Source organism: Mustela lutreola, chromosome 4, assembly GCF_030435805.1.
Source record: "Mustela lutreola isolate mMusLut2 chromosome 4, mMusLut2.pri, whole genome shotgun sequence".
Taxonomy (NCBI): domain Eukaryota; kingdom Metazoa; phylum Chordata; class Mammalia; order Carnivora; family Mustelidae; genus Mustela; species Mustela lutreola.
The window spans coordinates 170,503,923-170,527,675 of NC_081293.1; the positions used below are offsets into that span (position 1 = coordinate 170,503,923).

General features: G+C 38.3%; 1 long non-coding RNA gene across 2 annotated transcripts in view; it reads left to right on the forward strand.

Annotated features, from left to right (window-relative positions):
- The window catches only part of LOC131830434 (uncharacterized), a 36,955-nt gene that overhangs the window by 1,774 nt on the left and 11,428 nt on the right, over positions 1-23,753 (forward strand). Inside the window, exons 2-3 of one of the 2 annotated variants that reach the window (XR_009353163.1) lie at positions 12,622-12,694; positions 19,472-19,587. This is a non-coding gene — a long non-coding RNA (uncharacterized LOC131830434). The remainder of the gene's footprint in view (positions 1-12,621; positions 12,695-19,471; positions 19,588-23,753) is intronic. The other variant, XR_009353162.1, reaches the window with a different exon arrangement.

The window sequence follows — 23,753 nt, forward strand, 5'->3', positions numbered from 1 at the left end:
TCTGGAGGCAGAAGTTTCCAGACCCTTATACCCTAACTCTAAATTCCATGTGGTTGAGGGAGGCACAAATAATACCCAAATAGACAACTAGATTAAAAGAGCAATTATAGGTAATGAAAAGACTGTTCAGGAAATAGGGTGATGTGATAGGAAGTGTTTCTTTTATACGTGCTATCTATCAGTGATTTTTAAGGAAATAGGTAAAAACTTAAAGTGCATTTCACGCATAGCATCAGAGTCTGAATTTTCTGGTACCTGATCAATTGAATTCAAGTTTGACACTGAATATGTTGTATTAAAGTTAAAAATAAGAAGAAAGTTACTGTTTGAAACAATCTGAATTAGAATAAATATAGAAATAAAACAAAGATTCACACCATCTGATGTTCATCTATCAGTCTACCTAGACATAATTTTTCTTTATGTAATCTTCCAAGCTCATGCAATCTTAGCCTCATGAATTTTTGGATGTTCATAGAACTTCATTAAATCATCTTTTTACTCCGCAGTCATTGAATAATAACAAAGTCATCCAAATCTACTCTTAATACTATAGAAAACATTTTGGAAAATGTATTTTCATCATAACATTTTAACTCTCTATGAGTTATTAATTATTGTTAATATATTGTAGCTATTAACTAAGTAAAAAATAACTATTTAGTAATGTTAGTATTTATTGAGCACCAACTATGTGCCAAGCATTTTATATTTTCTTACCAATCTTCCAACAACCCTGTGTTTGTGTGTGTTTGTGTGTGTGTACAGGACTATATTATTAACCCCATAAGGAAATGAGGCTCAGAGAGCTTTCATTTATTATCTGCGACCAAATAACAGCTCAGGCAGCAAAAGGATTTAAACCCAGGTCGGTCTGTTCTCAAACAAATCTCATGTTAACTTCCAAATTTGATTATTTGAATTTTTATTATAAAATATATTCTTCATAAAAGTGTGTATGTAAAAACATGTAATGACTAATAATAAAATGACAAATACTTGCAGTCTGCATAGAAACTAGATGACCAGAACTTGGAAGTCCCCATGTGTCCCTACCTGATTATATCCTTCTCCTTCTTCTGCAGATTGAAACACTATTCCGAAACCCATATTAAGCTTCCCTCTTATTTTATTTATAATTTAAAAATCTAAATAGATATCTCTAAACATGTATTGTCCACTAGAAATATGAGAGCCATAATTGTAATTAAAATTTTCTAATAGCTACATTTAAAAAATTAAAAGCAGATGTAGTTTTATATTTTATTTAACCCAACATATACAAAATATTATTTCAACATCTAATCAACATAAAAATTATCTAAAAAATTCTCTTTTTTAAATATTCTTTCTTTTTCTTTGCACTTCAAGATCTGGAAATCTGATGTATGTTTTATATTTAGAATACCTCTCAGGTTGGGCTAGGCAGACTTCAAGTTCTCAGTAGGTACATAGGACTGTGGTGGATACTGTGTTACTAACACAACTCTGAATAATGTATTATTTAGCTCTGCCAGTTTTTGAGCTTTATATAAATGATGTCAATCTTTTGAGAATTGTTACTTTTGCTCAATTTATATTTTAGAGTCTCATCTGTGATAATGCACAATTTTCATTTCATTGAATAATATTTCATGATGTGTATATTCCGCAGATTGTATTCTTCCTAATTCTGATACACCTGTGTGTTGTTTCTTTTAATACGAATGAAGATCTATTTATGTAGGTTTCAGGTGCACATTTACAACAGTGTTTTTTGGTAAAAATACTTGGAAGTAGAACTGTGGTATAAATTATAGGACTTGTTTTTTCTAATGAGTTGTGCCATTTTATCATTAGCAGTAGGTGAGATTATTCCCGCCACTACATGCTTACTAACATTTGAGATTGTGAAATTTTAAAACATTTTTTCAACCCAGTGGGCTTGAAATAGATTCCCAATTTAATTTTAATTTGCATTTTCCTAATTTCCTAATGAGGTGGATATGTCTTATGTATTATATACAAATATAAATGTCTCATATATTACATAATATAAAGACTCTAGATATTATAAGATGTTTGTATTCCTTCTGTTGAAATGTGGTAGTCTTTTGCTCATCTCCCCCCCACTCCCGCCATTATTGCTTGTCTTTTACTTATTGTTCTGTAAGATTTTATAAAATATATTCTAGAGCATGATCCTCATATTATAGGTAAAGAAAATATCTTTTATAGTTTGTGTATTCCCTTTTGTCCCCTTTGGTGAACTGAGTTCTTAATTATGAGGCTGTCAAATTTGTCACTTTTTCCTGTTGATTTATATTTTTTATGGTCTGATGTAAGAAATCTTCTTTATCTTAAGGCCATAAAATTATTTTTAAATGGTCTTCTAAAAGTTTTGCCATTTTTATTTGAAGTTTTTAACACACCCCAAATTAACTCGGGGGTATAGCATGAGACTAAGATCTAATTTCTATTCCCTGTTTGGATAATCAGTTGTTTCAGCACTATCCTATTAAATAATCAGTTCTTCCCACTGATGTACGAAGCTTGATCTGTCACAAATCAAGGGTTTATGTACTTCTGGCCTGATTCTGGCCTCTCTATTCTTCCAACCATGTTGCAATATCACATTAAAGATACTAAAGCTTTATACTAAGTCTTTGTATCTGGTGGAGTAAGTCTGCTACTCGTTCTATTCTTCTTCTTCTTCTTCTTTTCTTTAAGATTTTGTTTATTTATTTGACAAACAGAGATCACAAGTAGGCAGAGTGGCAGGCAGAGAGAGAGGAGGAAGCAGACTCCCCGCCGAGCAGAGAGCTGGATGCGGGGCTCGATCCCAGGACCCTGGGATCACAACCTGAGCCAAAAGCAGAGGCTTTAACCCACTGAGCCACCCAGATGCCCCTTGTTCTATTCTTCTTAAGGAGTATTTGGCTATTCTTCATCCTTTGCCCTTTCAACCCCATGTTAAAGTAAGTTTATCAGTTTCCATGAAATTGTCCTGTTAAGCTTTGGACTGGAATTGCATAGAATCTAATTTGGAAACAACCGACATCTTTATTATGTTGCATTTTCCTATTCAAGTGAACAGTATCTATAGCTCCATCTATTTATATTTTTTGATAAAGTTTTACAATTTTCTCCAAAAAAAAAGTTCTTCTCTTATAGATACTGTATTTTTTCCTAGGTACTTTATGTTTTATTGCTTTTGTAAAGGATGTAGTTTTTAAATTGCACTTTTCTTACTGATTGCTAGTGTATAAGAAATGCATTCAAATTTTACACATTCATTTTTATTTATATAGCAAACTTACATGGTTCTCTTTGGATTTTCGTTATTGTCATACACCTTTCATTTCTTATACATTTTAATTCTTTTTTTGCTTTTTATATGCTGGTGACCAAGGCCTCAACTGTGATATTTGCAAGCGAGGTGCTAGTGAGCATCTTTGTGTATTTTTCCTGATCTTAAAAGGAACTATTTTGACTTCATTATTAAGTATGATTTTTGTGATACACTTTTTGCAGATGGCCTTCCTTAGATTAATGAGATCTTACTCAATTTCCAGTTTGGAAAAACAGAAAAATTATAAAAGTTTGCTGAATTTTAATACAGTTTTCCTACATCTATTTGGATCACCATATGGTTTGTCTTCTGTAAGTTATAAATGTAGTGAATTACATTGATTGATATTTTTGATTTTTCAATACATGTATTTTAGATTTAAAATAGAAAGCTTCACACTTTTTGGTGTGAATGATGCAGTTTACATATAGTAAGATTCACACTTTTTTCAGCATACAGTTGTATGATTTTTGACAAAAGCATAGAGAAGTATAACCATAATCACAATCAAGACACAGAACAATTACATATCTCATCCAACCCTCATTTTCCATTTCTTCTCTGGTAACCCTATATGGTTATATCCCATCTCACTCTTGCCCACTGGAAACCACTGAAATGTACCCTGTCCCTACAGTTATACCTTTTCCAGAGAGTTATATAAATGAAATAGTAGAGTATTCTAGCCTATGAGTCTGCTTTTTTTTTTTTTTTTTTTTTTTGCTTTGTATAATGCATCCAAGATTCATCCACATTCTTGCACATCCTTTCTTATCACTGCTGAATAGAATTCCACTGTGTGTATGTAACACTGTTTATTTGTCCATTCCCAAGTTGAGGTATATTTGTGTTGTCTCTAGTTTTTGATGATTACAAATGAACTTGCTATAAACATTCATGTATAAGTTTTTGAATGAACATTGGTTTTCATTTCACTTGAAATAAAACATCCAGGAGTGGGATGGTTGGGTTGTAGGGAAGAGTCAATGCTGACTCCATAAAATGATTTAGGAAGTATTTCCTCCTTTTCTGTTTTCCGGAAGAGATTATGTAGAATTATTGATTTTTCTTCTTTAAATTTAATGGAATTCACCAGGAAAATAATCTGGGCCTGAATTTTTCTTTCTTGGGAGGTAGGCAGCTGTGAATTAAATTTATTTAATATATACAATTATTTGAACTAACTTTAGTAATTTATGTCTTTCAAAGAAATGCTATTTCATCTAAGTCATCAAATTTTGAGGCACAGAATTGTTCTTATATTCCCTTATTATTTTTTTATAATGTCTTCAGGGTTTATAGAACGACCTTATTTATTCTTGTTATTTATTATGTTTTTTTTTCTTGATCAATTTGGCTAGAAATTTATCAAATTTATCTCATCAAAGTAACAGCTTTTGGTTTAATTGACATTTACTGTTTCTCTTTTTTCTATTTCATTGATTTCTGCTTTTAGCTTTACTATTTCCTTCCTTTTGTACACTGTGTGGTTAGTTGGTTTTTCTTTTACTAGTTTCTTAAAATGAAAACTTAGAGTATTGATTTGAGTCTCTGCTTTTTTTTTTTTTTTTTTAAGATTGATTTATTTGCGAGAGTGTCTGTAAGTTGGGGCAGGGCAGAGAGCAAGAGAAAACCTTAAGCAGACTCCCCATTGAGTACCCAGCTCAAAATGTGGAGCTTAATCTCACGACCCATGAGTCATGACCTGAGCCAAAAGCAAGAATTGGACACTCAACTGACCGAGCCACTCAGGTGCCCTGAGTCTTTGTTGTTTTTTGATATAAGAGTTATTGACACAAAATTTCCTTTAAGTATCTGTAAACCACAGATTATCATGTGCTGTATTTTTATTTTCATTCTGTTCAAAATACTTTTAACTCACCCTAAGACTCCTTCTTTGATCCATGGGTTATTTAGAAGTCTACTATTTAGTTTCTGAATAATTGGGTCTTTTCCAGGTATCTGTGTAATGTTTCTTTCTTTCTTTATTCTTAATTCTTTCTCTTTTTTAGTTTTTTAAAAGTAATATCTATGCCCAATGGGGGCTTGAACTCACAACCCTGAGATCAAAAGTTGTAGGCTTGTTCTCTCTCACTCTAAAAAAACCAATAAATAAATAAATATTTAAAAAGGAGGTGCTGCATGGCTCAGTGGGTTAAGCATCCAGCTCTTGATTTCAGCTGAAACTCCAAGCCTGAAGTTGGGATCCATGCTAGGTGTGGAGTCTGCTCAAGATTCTCTCTCTCCCTCTCTCTACCCACCTTTTTCTCTCCTCCCCCTGCAGGTTTTCTCTCTCCCTCTAAAAAAAATTAATTAGTTAATTAAAAAAAAAAAAGTCTCATGCTCTATTGACTGAGTCAGCCAGGTATACCAGCGATGTTTCTTTTTTATAGTTTATCCAGAATTTCAGTTATTCTGTTGGGTCCCCAATGTTGGGTCCCCCAGTAATGGGTCCATGATTGAAGGAGTGAGACTGATACAAAGCGAAGGTCAAGCAAAGCTTTATTTCATGCCAAGCATCAAGAATCAAACCGACCGTCAAACAGACCAGTCGGGGCCACCCCTTACAGAGAGGGTGACCTCTCTCTGTTTCACAGAGTAGCTTTTAAGGGCAAAGGCCATGTGGTTGGGCCTGGCCACGTACAGGTGGCCAATGAAACTGTAATACACAGAGAAAGCTACACAGTCATGTTAGGTCATACATAAGTGACCAATTGAATTACAATTTACCCTAGTAGACATTTGAACCAGCCTATCACCTTGGTCAGAATTGGCACCCAAAAGGTGCCTAAAGGGTGGGGCCCATACTTCTTGGTAACTAGGGAGACAGTATGCGCCCCCCCACTGATTGGATGTCTCCACCTGGCCTGACCCCCCTTGTATTTGGGCTTTGTTACCTGGAACTGGTTTCTGGGGCTTGTTTTTAAGTAAGTTCTGGGGGTGGGGGGCAGGGTCAATTGAGGTTTTACTACATAAACAACAAAATGGCAGTTCAACCAGGGTGGGGCCGCACTGGCTGAATAGGCCTTTACAATTTCAATTGGGACAGCTGTGCAGGGTATCTAGTCTGTCAAACTGCTAGAAACAGAGCTCATGTTTATTTCATGTTATAATGCCTCCTCTTTTTATGTGCCTTCTGTTTACTGTTTCTACTAGTAAAATATCTCTAGAAGTTTCTGTATATAATAAAAAGATTTCATCCTCATATAGCAACCTACAGCTTAGATAAGTAACTTTCATGTTCATCCTACTAACTTTTATATGGAATGTAGGGTAAAATGATTGTCTATGTTAGAGAGGAATAAATGTGCACATGAAGGCTTACTGTTCTTGCCCAAAGTAAGTATAAGTTAGAATCAGAATGACTCTTCAGGTCTTTCTTCTCTACTGTATCATAGCCAGGATGGTCAAACAGAAACTGCCCCTTATAGCAGAATCTGGGAAAGTCAAGTTGAGAGGGCTGGAGAATGGGGGAGCAATTGGCATTGCATTGACATTGATTTTATAGTTCTGCACTGGCTTCCTTATTCTACCACAAATTGAATGTTAATTTAGTAAGGAGTCTTGGAAATGCTTGATCACAAAAGTATTATCCTTTTTATTTAACTACTCTCTAAAACAGAAGTTTCTTGGTTCAGTGGTCCTAATAATTATATCTAAGACTTTAAAAAGCCAAGAAAATCAGAATTAGATATGTAGAGACTGCCTTTGATCCTGAAATACCAGTCAAGGAAAAGTGCTGACTTGACTTCAAGCATAGGAAAGGCTTATTTTTTGTCAAAATTCAAGTTCAAAATATTATGTGTTTTGGTCTAGCAATTTTTCATAATATATTTGTTTTCTTTTACTATCTCTGATAACATTTCTACTACAATAAGCTGTTTTAAAAGTTAAATAATATACATCACTATTTTTAAAAAAATTCAGTGCAGATGAATGCATAAAGAAGGTGTAATAGAATGCCTGGGTGGCTCAGGCGGTTAAGCATCTGCCTTTGGCTCAGTCCCACATCAGGCCCCTTGCTCAGCAGGGAGCCTGCTTCTCCCTCTGCTGCTGCTCCCCATGCTGCTCCCTCTGCTTGTACTGTCTCTCTCTGACAAATAAATAAATAAATAAAATCTTAAAAAAAAAAAAAAAGATGTGATACACACACACACATACACACACACACCCCACCCAGGAATATTACTCAGCCATCAGAGAAGATGAAACCTTATCATTTGCATGGATGGATGGAACTTGAAGGGTTTTATCCTGAGTGAAATAAGTCAATCAGAGAAAGACAATTATCATATGTCATATCATATATCATATCATAATATCATATATTATATCATCATATCATATCATATATCATAATATCACTCATATGTGAAATACAAGAAACAATACAGAGGATCATAGCAGAAGGGAGGGAAAACTGAATGGGAAGAAATCAGAGAGGAAGACAAACCATGAGAGATTCTTTGGCTCTTAACCATAGGAAACAGACTGAGAGTTGCTGGAGGGGAGGTGGGTGGGGCAACTGGGTGATGGGCATTAAGGAAGGCATGTGATGTAATGAGAACTCGGTGTTATATGCAACCAATGAATAACTGAACTCTAGATCTGAAACTAATGGTATACTCTATGTTGGCTATTGAATTTAAATGAAAAGAATTCAATATAACATCCATGCATAAGTTAGCATTGTCGAACTGACAGAGTTGATGCCTCCAGTGGTTTCAGGATTTCTTTTCCTTTAGTGCCTGTAGTTCTTAGTCATGCCTCTTCAAAGAATGAAGCGGTAGACCAAATGAAGAGCGGTGGGCAGCAAAGCAAAGTTTATTGATTTTTAATGGCCTTGTTGGCTGCTGTTTTAATCTGATTAACCCTCCATGTGTCTGTCACCCAATCAGGTTTTTGTCGTGTGTTCAGCTACCTATCGGGTAGTTGTTCATGTGGGAGAGTGTGGAGGGCTCCTTCCGAGGGGTGGTGTGGTATAATCCTCTTAGGACAGGGCCCCTTGCCCTGTCTGCCTTTCTTCTGGCTATCCTCTATTATAATGATCCCTTGTCAATAGTGTGAAAATGTGATTTTCTTCACTACATTCACTAAATATGTCTTAACACCTTGACGAGACTAGCTTGAGAGGAGAACTGCAGAGCTACCTTTTATTTTATTTGGTATAACTTACCAAGTGCTATGCCATTTGGGGTAGAACTGGATGAAAGGCTTTGGCGTGTTGTACTCCAGTCATTAAAAAAGGACATATGGGAGATGCCTGAGTGGCTCAGTTGGTTGAGTATCCAACTCTTGATTTCAGCTGGGTCTTGACCTGAGGGTTGTGGTATTGAGCCCTACCTGGGCTCCCCACTCCACAGGGAGCCTGCCCGAGATTCTTTCCCTCTGCCTCTCCCCCAGCTCATGCTTTTGCACATGCTCTCTCTAAAAATAAATGAATAAATCTTTTTTTAAAAAAGGACATTTGGTTAAAATATTCATCCTCGATCTTGATTACTCCTTTTATGGTTTCCCTAAACCTAGTTTCTTGATGATGCTTAAACATTTTCATGTAGCTCTTGATTCAAACTCTACAATTTGGACTCTGTGTAGTTTACTGTCTAATATATAACTATGGTCTCCCAAAGTTCAAAATAATTTTCTAAATTTTATCTTCTAACTTATTGTAATGATTACATCAACAATTCCACTATATTCACCTATTCCACACTAGGACACAACCCATATTTCTTTCCCAGTTAGTGTGGCTATTTTTGAGTCTATAATGTGTGTTTAATGTCCATTCTTCTCAACCAAGTCTTGATAGGGCAGCTTGTGATCCCTGTTACTATGCTCCACATGAGAAAATTAACCACCCTTAACATATCCAACATACAAATACAAGAAACATTAATTAAAAAAAAAAAAACCCTTCCACTTAAAAAAGATGATTACATAGAAATAGAGGGCAGGGAAGTGGTGCACAATGGCACTAGACTTACCTTGCTGGATAAGGAAGCAGGTTAATTCTGCTGGGACAGTCTCCTTTATAGCAAGGGATGATCTACAGGATTAGTCAGTTAGGTGGGTCTGTTATCTACCAGAAAGGTTTAATGTACTTAGTATTTTATATGGTTTTGATCATCAGGGACATCTGGGAGGAATTTTCAATTGGGAGATACATTAAATTAGTCTTTGATAACAAAACCAACCAAACATGTAAAAGCACAGTAAGATGGAACTTCCTATCCTGCTTATGTTATAGCCCAGGAAAGTTCCAGTGTTGCCATGTGCAACATGCAGTTTCCAAGGTTGTCCTTGTGGTCTTTTCCCTCTCTATCAACTAGACAGGAGGAAAGAACATGGAGATGAATGTGTAGTAGGTTTTCACAAGCCAGGACTAGAGAGGAAGATATCACATCCTCCCATTTATCACTGGAGAACATTTAGTCAAAGAACTACAACTCACTGCAAGGGAGTCTTGGTGGGTGCTTAAAGGGAAAACACTATCTTGGTGGACAGTTGAGTGTCTTTGCCCTGGGGCCTCCTTAGCTGTGCATTTCTTGTTGGTGATTTAGAGCATGAAGAATTGCCTTAGGCAGTGGGCAGTCCTGGATTCCTTTAAGCCAGGCTTGTTTTTATGTTATCTTTCTTTCTTTGGGGATGTTGGTGATCACAAAACCGTCTTGAAACCCTGGTAGGTTGCCTGTTAGAACTCCAGTTTGCTAGTAAATAAAGCCAGTAATCTTGACGTGTCAGGGTGTTTGAATCTGGCTCCCCACCCCCTCCAAAGTCAATCCTTTGGTGACTATTCAAGGGGCACTGCCCACCCTTCCCAACCAATTTTAGTGCATCTTACTTTGGTCTCTGTGTCTGCTGGGTGGGCTGCCATGTTAAGGCAGGGCCAAATGTCCCTTTATCCCAGGTGCTCCCAATATCCTTTGTTACTTAGGGAAAGGAGAACGACCCTTGCCAGGCAGCAGTGCTTTGTGAATATTTAGGGGAATTGGCTTCTTCATTCCGGATGTGTATTGGCTGGTGGTTTTGGTGTAGTAGGATGCCTGTCGGAATCCAGAGCTTGCCTAGTGGCAGAAGGGGATCTCTTTATACATTGTGCTAGGCCACTACTCCTGCTCCACTTTCAGATGGCTCTGCTTGGACCACTTTTTTTTTTTCTTGCAACACCTTACTAAAGTTTGCAAGAAGTAGCCAACGCCTCCAAATCCCATTTTGTTTTCTACCAAGTTCAGGAAACCTCTAAGCTCAGTAAGGATAGGCCCATATCCTGAATAACAACAAATAACCTGTAATAATTAACTAACTGCTTTGCTCCTGAGTTTCCTAACTCATGATGGGGAAAATCTCCCTGACCCCTCTGCACCTGAACATAGCCAGTTCCACATTTTGGATCTATCCCTCTCAACGCCTCTGTTCCTGCTACAAAATTTGGCATTAATTAGGGCTCTCTCAGTTGCCAATGGCACAAACTCCACCCAGAGTAGCTAAACAAGAAACAAACAAACCAAAAACACAGACTCACAAGTAAGCAGCGCTATTTCAATAGAAATATAATTTGAGACTCATATGTAATATAAATATTTCCAGAAGCTGCATTGGAAAAAGAGACGAAATTCATGTTAAAATCTAGTTTATTTAAATGAATACATCCATCTTATTATAATTTCACATGTATTCATTATAAGAAATTATTAATGATGTATTTTGCATTCTTGTTTTTATGCCAAGTCTTAGAAATCCAGTCTTATTTCAAACCATATAAAACAATTCTGCTTGGACTGGCCATATTTCAAGTGACCCCTCGACACATGTGGCCAGTGGCTATCATATTAAATAGCAGAGCACTGAAGCACATTAGTATGATTCTTAGAATCAGAGGAGTTGCTTAAAACCAACTCTGCTTTTCAGATTATTTCAAATTTTTTTTTTTTTAAAGTAATCTCTATACCCAACATGGGGCTCTAATTCATGACCCTGAGATCAAGAGTCACATGTTCTTCTGACCAAGGCAGTCAGGTGCCCCACCACCTCTGCTTTTGTATGATAACTTCCTTTTTCTTTGCTTCTGATTTGCTTTCTCAGTATGGCTGGCCACATGGCTAGCAGCCTCTCTGGACTCATACAGCCATAGCTTCACCATCAGAGAGGGGAGAACTCTTTTTCCTCTCCCTATTGCTGTTTTCCTAATTACCCCAACTCCAGTTCAAAAAATCTTCGGGAAGAACTGTGACTGGGCCTATTTCCAGGCCAATCAGGTGGCCCCTTGATGAGGTGAGGAGATATGCTTGGTCTAGCTTGGGATAGGAATTGATTTCTGTGACTGACAGCACCCAGTAAAATGTTATAACTAGCATAGGGAAGGGAGGGCTCCTGGAAAGGAGAGGGGGTGCTATTGGGAAGCAAAAACAATAAATAGATATTGCCGTACCTAAGAAAGAATAAAAATAGCTCTTAATGACAGTACTGTGAGTCTTTATGCTTAGATTAACTGAAAACTTGAGGATAGATAGTAGCATATGTGCTTGCTACATAAATATTCCATGAACAGGTTTGAAATGTCAGGAAAATGAAAATGATAGCTTCATTTAACAATTAACTTCTCAATCAACCTATTACTCACACTTATTTTTGTTCCTTTGTTAAAAAATAATCAGGAAGTGTAACACATTGATTTGGTAGTTTAATATTAAACTATAAAATGTTGTGCTCCTAACCAGGAATGAATGTGTGGAATGTTTGAATCAAAAAACAAATTTTCAGAGATAAATAGCATTTTTGAGAATACAGTTATGGTGATTATTTTACAGAAGGGAAAGGAAAATGTCAGAATCTCATAAAACTGATAAGCAACAGACCCTACTGATTCCAGAACTTTGCCAATTACTGTCATTTTACAAAGATTGACTGATATGTAAATGAAACCTTGGATCTTTTCAGATCCAGACACAGAACAGCAACTACTCTAGCTGCTGTGGCAGATGATCATTTTAAGGTTAAGGTTAAGGATGACTATTTATTTTCATCCACTGGGATCTATCGGTAGCTGTCAACACTATGACTGTAGGATTGCTAATATTCCTCTTAAATGTTCTGGCTCATGTAAAGGAGCCAACTTTCTCCAGGGTAAATGCTGTCCTAACACACAATGACCAAGCATGTTCCTGTGCTTAGTCTAAGTTGGTACTGACTGCAGAGAATGTCTTGAGAATAGGAAGAGTTGAGAAAAATCTTTTATATTTTTTTTCTTATATTCTTTCTATCTCTCCTATGCTTTGCTGGGGATTCAAAAGCAGAGAAGGTCACCACTACTCCCTCTTCATCACAGAATCAGCAGTTCTTTATGTGGCCATCACAAGCAGCTAGGTAGGTGCCAGCTGAAAATGTATCTCCTGGCTCCACCATTAGAGACCCTGTGTATATCTAGGTGGGGCTTAGGAATCCGGATGTTTGATAAGCCCTACAGGGGATTCTACTATAGATCACACTTTAAGGAAACCTACTTTAGTTCATAAATTGTCAGTCGAATTCTCTCTTCTCACCATGTATGGAGGAATGAATTAAAATGAAATGAAGTCATTCCCTTCGTGTAAGGCTCCTTCTGAAACCTTCCAGGGGTTCCCAGGGAAAGAAGGCCCTGGAGGAGCTCTACATGTCTGTGAAACTGCTGAGATGGTATGCATCATTTTGTACACATGTGCACTTTTCTGGGAGAAGGGCATCCAGAACTTTTACTGCATTCTCAAAATTCTCAAGCATTGCATTAATGGCTCCCCACTGACTACTGAATTAAATACAAATCCCTCAACTTGGCATTTGAGAGACACAGAAAACTACCTTCAATTCCCTTTCTAGTTGTTCTTTCACTCCTCTGCATGTACCCTAATTCTAGTCAGAGACTATTGATTGCTCCTTGAGTTTGTTTCTATTTCTGTACTTACTCAGTCCAGGTTGCTCCAGCAAATCTCCGTCAGCTGGGTGGTAAACAACAAACATTTATTTCTCATCATTCTGGAGGGTGAGATGGCCTCCTCTTCTTACAAAGGCAATACTTTTCCTCATGAGGGTTCCACCCTTATGACCTAATCGCCTTCCAAAGTCCCCATCTCCAAATGCCATCACAACAAAGAGGTAAGCTTCAACATATGAATATGAACGGGGGTGGGGGGGTGAGGGTGGGGGTGGGGATGGGGAGGGAGAACAGGCATGCAGTCCTTGGTAGTCACCTTTGCCCCTGCAGTTCCACAGGGGATTTCCCTTTTTGTTGAAATCCATAATCATACATTTTCTGTTTTCAATCTCATCTCATCAATCTGAAAGATATCCTCGCATTTGAATATGATTGTTTCCTCTTCTAAGAATCCAAAGCATCTGATTTGGATCGGTTTGGTGTTAGAGTTACTTGCTTCTTATTTTATATTTTTTTCTAACTAGAGGAGAATTGTTTCTCAGTCATCTCTATAACCAGCCCTGTACCTGGTAGATAGTGTCTTCCACAAAAAATCATAAATAAATATTTGTTAAGTTGACTAAACAAGTAGTCACTTTTTGGATGTCATACACTTATTTCAATAAGCAAAACACTTTTCCAACTCTTCTTTAGGAACTGAAGGCAGAACGTGTAGTGTGTCTTTGTGTATCTTCAATGGTAGAAACCTCATCATCCTTTGAGAAAGACTTGGTATCAGGAAACAATTAAAAATCATGGAAAACCGGGGAGGGTATGTGTTATGGTGAGTGCTGTGAAGTGTGTAAACCTGGTGATTTACAGAGCTGTACCCCTGGGGATAAAAATACATTATATGTTTACAAAAAAAAATAATAAATTAAAAAACTGAAAAAAAAAAAATCATGGAAAACCAAGTCAGCAGCAGTTGTCACTAAATATCACTCTGAAACTGATATCCACAAGGTTCCAAACATTTGGAATGTTGCTCTACACATTTTAAACCAAGAGGTACATAAACCTATAGCACTTTTTAAATTCAGGATTAGTGGGGCACCTGGGTGGCTCAGTGGGTTAAAGCCTCTGCCTTCAGCTCAGGTCATGATCCTGGGATAGAGCCCTGCATCTGTCTCTCTGCTCAGCGGGGAGCCTGCTTCCTCTTGTCTCTGTCTCTCCTGTCTCTCTGCCTACTTGTGATCTCTGTCTGTCAAATGAATAAAATCTTTTTTTTTTTATTATTAAAAGATTTTATTTATTTATTTAACAGAGAGAGATAGTGAGAGAGGGAACACAAGCAGGGGGAGTGAGAAAGGGGGAAGCAGGTTTTTTGCCAAGCAGGGAGCCTAATGTGGGGCTCGATCCCAGGACCCTGGGATCATGACCTGAGCCGAAGGCAGATGCTTAACGACTGAGCCACCCGGGTGCCCCCAAATGAATAAAATCTTAAAAATAAATAAATAAATTCAGGATTAGTGAGGTATAATTTATATTCAGTAAACTACTGCTTTTATAGGTGTATGTACAATTTAAGTTTTGACCAACGTACACAATTGTGTAATTCCCACAGAGATCAAGACATGGATTTTACCCATTGACTATCTCCTCACTAGTTCCCTTGTGTTGTGGGAGAGAATACTCACTCCACCCCCCTTCTCCGAAGCCCCTGACAACTACTAATCCTGTTTTCTGGCATGACAGTTTGCCCGCTTTCTCCAGGGCAAATGCATGTTCTATGAATGAAATTACCTAGTATGCCACTGGTGAACCTGGCTTCTTTCACTCAGTATAATATTTTTGAGACCTGAGGTGACTTCTACAGGACATCATTCTTTTGTGCATACTTTGGCAGATTGAAAAAAATCACACCAGGGAACCCCATACACATTTTCTACTGCTTGGTGACTTTATTCATTTCCTAAGGCTGCTGTAGCACATTACCATAGACTTGGTGGCTTAAGACAACAAAAATTTATTCTCTCATTGTTACAGAAGGGAGAATTCTAAAATCAGTGTCAGAAGGACCATGATCCCTCCAGGGGCTCTAGGAAAGATGACATTCTTTTCCTCTTCATGGTTCTGGTGATTGCTGGCATTTCTGGGCTTCTGAATGTCATTCTTCTCTGTCTCTCCCTTCACACACCCTTCTCCTCTTTTCTGTGTGTCCCTCATTTGGGTATCTTTTATAAGGGTGCTTTCCAATGGATTTAGGGCCCACGTGGATAATCCAGAATGATCTTATCTTAAAATCCTCAATTATGTCTGCAAAGACCCTTTTTCCAAATAAGGTCACACTCACAGGTTCCAAGTATTGGGATGTGAGCATATCTCCGGGGGCGGGGGAATCATCATAAAACCCACTATAGGCTATTCTCTGGTCCTCCAAAATTCACATCTGTCCCATGTGCAAAACACATTCATCACATCCCAACACCCCCAAATATCTCAACCAATTATGGCATCAAGTCTAGGTTCAGAACCTTGTCTAATTATCACCAGGTCAAAAAGTTCCAAATCGCATCATCTACATCAGCCAAATCAGGTGCAGGTAAGATTTTCGTGTTACTGATCCTGTGGCAAAATTCGTCTCCATTGATGGATCTATGAAACTAGAGCAGAAGGCATCTGCTTCCAAAATTCCCATTCCAAAAGAGAGCAAAGGGAAAGAATAAAGGAATAACCAGCCTGAAGCAAGTTCCAAATAGGCCAAGCAAATTCCATTTCATTCCTGTGGCTCAAGGTTCTGTCCTCTGAGACCACCACAGCCCTGGACCTCTGTGCCTGGAACTTCTGCCTCAGGCTGTGCCACTGTCCTCCAAGTCATTTTTCCTTTGTCTAGAAGGGTAGCACAGGTTTGCAGTCAAGTTGCTCTAACAGCCCATTCCCTAAGTAGAATTTTGGAAGTGTGACAGCCCTCTTTTACTTTGTCCTCTCTCTGTCACCTTTAGTCCAAGCAGGGAGTGTTTCTGCTTACGTAATTGCTTCAGAAACCTTGTGGGTTTTTGTCAATGGGATTAACATATACCATCAGTTGACTTTAAATAAAGGAGATGACCTCAATAATTCCCCCCCAGCCTGGCTCGATCTGTCGCCTCAAGAGCAGAACCAAGACTTCCCCAGGCAAGAAGGGATCCTGCCTGGGGAAGCGACATCACCCCTGCTCAAGAATTTCCAGTCTGGGGCGCCTGGGTGGCTCAGTGGGTTAAGCGGCTGCCTTCGGCTCAGGTCATGATCTCAGGGTCCTGGGATCGAGTCCCGCATCGGGCTCTCTGCTCAGCGGGGAGCCTGCTTCCTCCTCTCTCTCTCTGCCTGCCTCTCTGCCTACTTGTGATCTCTCTGTGTCAAATAAATAAATAAAATCTTTAAAAAAAAAAAAATTCCAGTCTGCCTGCCTTGTGGATTTGGGGCATGTTCCTTCCTCACCATCACAATGGCGGCCACCACGTGCTCTTTCTGAAAGCCATCCACCTTTTTTTATGCCTCCCACTAGTTTTAACAGTTTCGGAGTAAAAAAACCAAATGGGATAACAGATGCAACCAACGCGGAAATTTTACAAACATTCCCACTGGGCTACAAAATGTTAACAAGCCATCTTAAGAAACAAGAAATAAGATTCTTCAGGGCTTTTATTTATTTGCGGGAGGGGCTCACCAAATAACCCTTCTACTAATCTTTCCTTTCTCAAGGGCCTTCTACTAACAAAAGGGTGACAGAGGCCACACTCTTTGTCTTGGGTGACCAGTCTTCATCTCTGTTGAGAGATAGCAGAGTTCTGACTATTATCTCTCATGTCTTTGGCTGACAGGCAAAATCATATGGCTTTTAAATTCTAACTTGTTTAGTACTGCTCATAAGACAACAGTTTTTTCTAGCGCAGTAATGTGAATATTTTTTTAAATATCAAAATTCAAGGCATGACTGTTTATCATACCCAAGCTCATCATCACTGATTGGATTTCTAACACCTCATTTATTTAGGATGGCTGAAAAGAACTTCAAAATGAATGCCAAGGCAAATTAAAATGACCCTAGAGAGAATGGTCAAAATCTTTTTTAGTTCCTATCTTATATCAAGAAAGATAATTCTATTGCAAAGAAATGAATACCGGGAAGACTTTGTTAAATAGAGATGTGGCAGGGTTCTACCCTTTCATGCTATTTCACTGTATGACACTCAAAGTGTTTACAGACAAATTTAGTATCATAGCACTTCAGACCAACGGGAATGACATGTTCACATTTTGTCTTTCCGCATTCAAGTTCAACAAGCACGACAGTGCACGATAAACTAGTGAATCCTGAGATTTTATAATACGGACAAATCAAAAGTCATCAAAATGTGAATGTTTTTGAGATAATTTTTCTGTGCTAACTATGAAAATAAACTACTGTGTCCATAATGATTTTCCAAGAGCCAATGAGTATAAGCTATGCAGTCCCAGACGTGGTATACTGTGCTATAGAAGGAAAGGAGACAGTGCATGATGAAAAAAAATGCAATTTTCTATTTTTAAGTCTCATGACTGCCCCTAAATCCCTTGCCTCATTTCCTTCTAACAGCTGTCTTTGAAATTGGAGAGAATATGTGTCCAAGATTAAATAAAGGCCAAGGCTTTCAAATGTTCCTCTGGGGATTGTATGTATCAAATTTCCTTCATGTAGATCATTTATTCTTTAGTTTTGAAACCATATACCTCATTCAGGTCTGTGAAACTTGATATGTAACTGAATTTTGCTGTTATGATGAGGATAAAGATCAATATCTCTCAAGTTTTTAAAAAAGTTTTGAGCAGATATATATGACTTATGAATATCTAATTTTTAAGGCTAGGTCCATGTACACAGAGTTTTTTTGATATAATAAAATAAAAGGAAATTTATTTATTCATCCATCAGATATTTATCCTTTACTAGCTTTCTGACTTGGATAAATCATGTAACCTCAAGGGGTTTCAGTTTTCTCATTTATAAAATAGAGATACTAATAAAATGCACAACTCAAAGGACTGTTTGGAAATAACTCACTTAGCAGACTGCCTGGCACATTGCTGGCACTTGTAGCTTGCATCATTTCTATCATTGTGGTTGATAATATTGTTCATAGTTCAGATCGATACACAGGCGATCTCCTAGGCACATGGCATGAAAGGAATAAATCTGCCATGGTCCCTTCTTTTGAGAAAATCCTCGTACAATGGGGGAAAAGACATATAAACATTTGATTGTACTTCGTGGTTACACCTGCAAAAATTGAGGCCCACTGTATAAAGCATTATGGCAAGCCATAGGAGAGAATGTTACCATGTCCTGGGATTAGCAGGAAAGGTTTGGAAGAAGAGCTGAGTTTTGAGCTGAGTCTTGAAGGATGGGAGGGCACCTTCTAAAACAGACTGGAAAGGAAGGAAATTTTTCTTTTTTTTTTTTCTTTTTTTTTTTTTTTTAAAAGATTTTATTTATTTATTTGACAGAGAGAAATTACAAGTACATTGAGAGGCAGGCAGAGAGAGAGAGAAGGAAGCAGGCTCCCTGCTGAGCAGAGAGCCCGATGCGGGACTCGATCCCAGGACCCTGAGATCATGACCTGAGCCGAAGGCAGCGGCTTAACCCACTGAGCCACCCAGGCGCCCCAGGAAGGAAATTTTTCTAAGGAAAGAAAATAACATCTGAGAAATATTGAACGAAAATGGCTCACTTATAGAAGAGCTGGGAGTTCAGGAGGGACACAGCATGGAGCAAAGGTGAGAACATGGGAAAAGAGGAACAGTATGATACTATTGCGTTGTTTGTTTATTTTTATCTGTATTTCCCATTCAAATATAAATGTAAATTTCATCAGGTGTGGGAGTTAGCTTATTTTGTTTTCTTCCTTCTGTAGCTCCAGCAACTACCAAAGTTTCTGAAACATGGGATAAATATATATTGGTTGAATAAACAAATTAATCACTACCTATTAATTACTCAAGGTATATGCATCTGATATCCTTTTTAATCCACTCCCTATGTGCCTCTTGCCACTTAGTAACTTCGAAACTCTAGTTTTCTGTATACATCTGTCATCTCTCTTACAGATTAGAAGCTCTCTGGGAAACTCGATCAGTGTTATGGCGGCTAGCACAGGATCGATGTGCAGAAATGTTTGCCGAATTGAAATACTAAAGTGTAAAACACTCCTATCAGGTGATTTCCTATTTCATTATAGGACATGAATTTGGTGGATGCTGCAAGCAAATAGGGTGGAAAGAAAGAAGCAAAAGGCAAGCTCGCCGTCCCTCACATTTATGCATCTGGAGACTATCTGCCCTCACCCGCTTTCAAGTAAGTACAAGGTGCCCGAATGTTCCACCTATGGTTCCAGTGCATCATGCAGGGAACTTGAGGTAGTAGTTACCAGATATTTATGTCTTTGCCTACATAGGATGAATAACTCAAATACTTGTTCAGGCAATGTTAATAGACCCAAATACATTTGGAATGCTCTCCTCACCCCCCTACATTTTTGTGGGCAAGCCTTTTTACATAAATAAAACACATGACTCTTGTGGGGCCTGGTGGAGTGATTTAGGGAGGTCAAAACTAACAATACAGCCAATGACCATCAACTCCCTTTACTGAGAGCTATCCCTGGAATTTTTCACACTTTAACCTCCCTCGCCCTCCTTGAATTGTGACATGGTGGTTATAAAAATGTGTGATCTTTTCCCTCCAGGATTTATAGCCAGCTAGAGAAGAGATTTTTGATAAGAAAATTACAGCATAAGGCAGAATGGGATGGCTGCAACAGTCAGCTCCACTCAGAAACAATCATGAACCTAAACCTTAGGTGTTAAAATGATCAACGGTTCCCATTTTCTTAATGGTTAGATTAACTCCAGGAGGGCCAAGATCCTATCAACCCTATGTACTGCTGCATCTCAGTCCCTAGTCCAGTGCCTAGCATAGTAGGTGTTCAATACATATCTGTGGGATAAAGGGTTGAGTCCTTTCCCATCTCGTAGAGGAGTTTTGTTGTCTTACCAACACAGTATGATGCCTCTGCAGCTCCTTATAAGCAAATTTTTTGTACAAGGGCTAGTTCAGCCTTCATCAGCCTCTTGTAGTGTGTGTGTGTGTGTGTGTCCTCCAGTTAAGCCGTATGATAAGGAGAGGGATGTGGTAGAAAGAGTGCTCGCTTTATTATTATTTTGAGTCCCTTTCCTAGCATTCCTGGATGTGTCGCCTGAGTAACTCCCTTAACTCTGAGACCCAAGTGTTAGTAGGAATAGTTCCTCTCTGGCTATCTTCCTGAAACTGCTGCATATAAAAGTGCTTGCAAATTATCAGGTGATATAACACATATAAATACCTGTTAGGCCAAACTGAAAGTCAGGATGGGCAAAATGGCCGTGCTCTTGAAGCTGTCCGCTGAGCCTTCTTGACCACCAAGTCTCCCGCTGACCTCATCAAGGAGAGCGATCAGACCACTCATGAAGGCAAATGCTCTTTACAGTAGGTCCAGTTCCTACAGGAGGCAAGTCACATCACAGTGATGGGACATCCCGGCTGTGTGCAAGAATGGCATGTCACATAGGCATTATCATGACTTCTCAGACTTGGTTTTCTATTTTTGTTTTTTTCAATCTTTGCTACTTCTTGCCCATGTTGCTTAGCGAGAAGGCCTCAGAGACTGGCTATCAACTCTTCTCTGCTGAGGAATGCCTGTAAATATCCACCTAGCCTTGAGGTAAATTCAGGCCTTAGATACTGGCTGTGAATGCTGTTGGTAGCTTCACAAGGGATATGAATCTAGATGTGACAACAAAGCCAGAAGCAGACTCTCGTATCAATCCATCCTTAGGCTTAAAGCTGAAATGCAAACACCCATCAGAGAGTTAGTCATTAAATATTATCCATCACCTATGTATGTGTGAATACAAATGCTGTTCTCTTGATGTAGGACTGTGGTAGTGATGGACAGAAGGTGCAGCAAGTGCTGGAAAGGGAGGGAGGATGGGTGGAGCAAAGGAGCCGCTGGAGAAAGACCATCAGGGGAACACTAGGAGATAAAGTCTGTTAAAGGCCAAAATTATATTTATTTCAGTTATTGTACCAACTACATATATTAATTCATGATAAATTACAAACTTATTTAAACATTCTAGGGAGGGGTGCCTGGGTAGCTCAGTGGGTTAAAGTCTCTGCCTTCGGCTCAGGTCATGGTCTCAGGGTCCTGGGATCGAGCCCCATGTTGGGCTCTCCACTCAGCAGGGTGCCTGCTTTCCCACTCCACCCCCTCTCTGCCTGCCTCTCTGCCTACTTGTGGTCTCTCTCTGTCAAATAAAATAAATAAATAAATCTTAAAAAAAAAAAAAAAAACAACAAACCAACATTCTAGGGAAAACCTGCATGTTCAAGCATTTTGTTTTATTTCTAGAAACAGAGGAGGAATTTAAGTGGTATCATACACTTGACTAGCCAATTTCTTTTAACACATTTTCTTGGTTGGTCAAAATTCCTTCTTGTTCATGCAGTGAGACTTCAGGTTGATTTATTTATGAAGTATTCTCTTCTTTCTGTGAAGTGTACATTATAGACATGACAGTGGCTTTCTAGATGACCAAAACATTCAGTGTTCCTCCAGGTACTTTTGGCAGAGTCTTTGTATTGGAGCATGGGGGTTTTGAGCATGCAAATTGAGTGTACAAAAGAACAATATAATTCCCACCAGAGTTCCTTTTTCTGTTAAGGAGAGGATTTTTAAGGATATGTCTTTTTTTATTTTTTAAGATTTTATTTATTTATTTGACAGAGAGAGACAGTGAGAGAGGGAACACAAGCAGCAGAGAGCTGGAGAGGGAGATGCAGGCTCCCTGCTGAGCGGGGAGCCTGACATGGGCTGGATCCCAGGATGCTGGGATCATGACCTGAACCAAAGGCGGATGCTTAACGACTGAGCCACTGAGGTGCCCCTAACTATATGTCTTTTATTCAACATTCCTCTAGTGCTCCCTGAAAGATATATCAGTTCTTTCCAGGAAGAGGTCTTGTGGGATTTAGAAGGCTCTTTAAAGCTGTGTCAGAAATACACTAGGAAAAAGCATTTTATCTATCATTTGACTACATGTGAGTTTAGAGAGTCAGAATTCTGAAAATTCAGTCCTTTGGAGAATAAGAGAATGTTAGAATGTTTGGGGAGGGACATTTGGGATTATGTCTATGAATATCAGGATACAATAGAGAACACATCAGCTAGAGTTCTTAGGTGAAAACAATAGAACCCTAGAGCCCTATCATGTTAGTTTATAGTAAAAAGCATGTGTTAAAGGATACGAGGTAGCTCCTAAACTCTGGGAGGTCAGAGAATGGTCAAGAACAATTTCCACAACATACACTGAGGTTAATCCAGCAGAGACACTACTGCTGTTGCTACTCAGCACAGATACACAACTTGCCTCACTGTTGCTTGGCACTTGATTCTAGAACTCCTGTCACTGCTTCTCTATAAATCAGATTATCTCTCTGGTTATGCTTTCTAATGGATTCCCTTTGGTACTGGCTTCTTCATGTTCAGTTCTTTCTATGTAGAAATCTCAGCTAATACATCTGTCAGTTTTTACCCTAGCTTCAAGAAAGGCTGGGAGAGAGTTCAGCCCTAAGGATATGGGACACAATAAGGGAAATACTTCAAATAATAGAAAGATCATTAAAAAGATACTGGTCACATTCATGAAAAAGGTTCATAACAACTGAAATATCTCTACTTGTTTTTTCCTTCAGCTCATGTGGGATGTCAGCCCCTAGCAAAGATACCTTTAAAATATCATGGGATTTCTGGATAAATCCCATCCATGCCCATAAGTAAATTTAGACCATTATCACATGGGGATAGATTGGACATAATGTCTCTCAAAACTTCTAATGCTATATACTCTATTAAAGAATGTCAACATGGTCTGGATTACTCCCCAAGGTATCATAAAACTTGTAAGAAAACATCTACTGTATTTAAATTCAATTAGCCAACATATAGTACATCATTAGTTACAGATGTAGAGTTCAATAATTCATCAGTTTAATACTTAGTGCTCATCACATATGTGCCCTCCTTAATGCTCATCACCCAGTTACCCCCACCCCACCTCTGCACCTCCCCTCCAACAACCTTCATTTTGTTTCTTATAGTTAAGAGTCTTTCATTGTTTTTTCTCCCTCTCTTATGACTTCCCATTCATTTTCCTTCCCTTCCTCTATGATCCTCTGCACTCTTTCTTATATTCCACACATGCGTGTGAGTGAAACCGTATGATAATTGTCTTTCTCTGATTGACTTATTTCGCTCAGCATAATACCCTCCAGTTTCATCCACATTGATGTAAATGGTAAGTATTCATCCTTTCTGATGGCTGAATAAATATAATAAACATAATAAATAAATAAATATACAGAATAAATATAATAAATATACATACAGAATAAATATAATAAATATACATAGAACAAGTTTG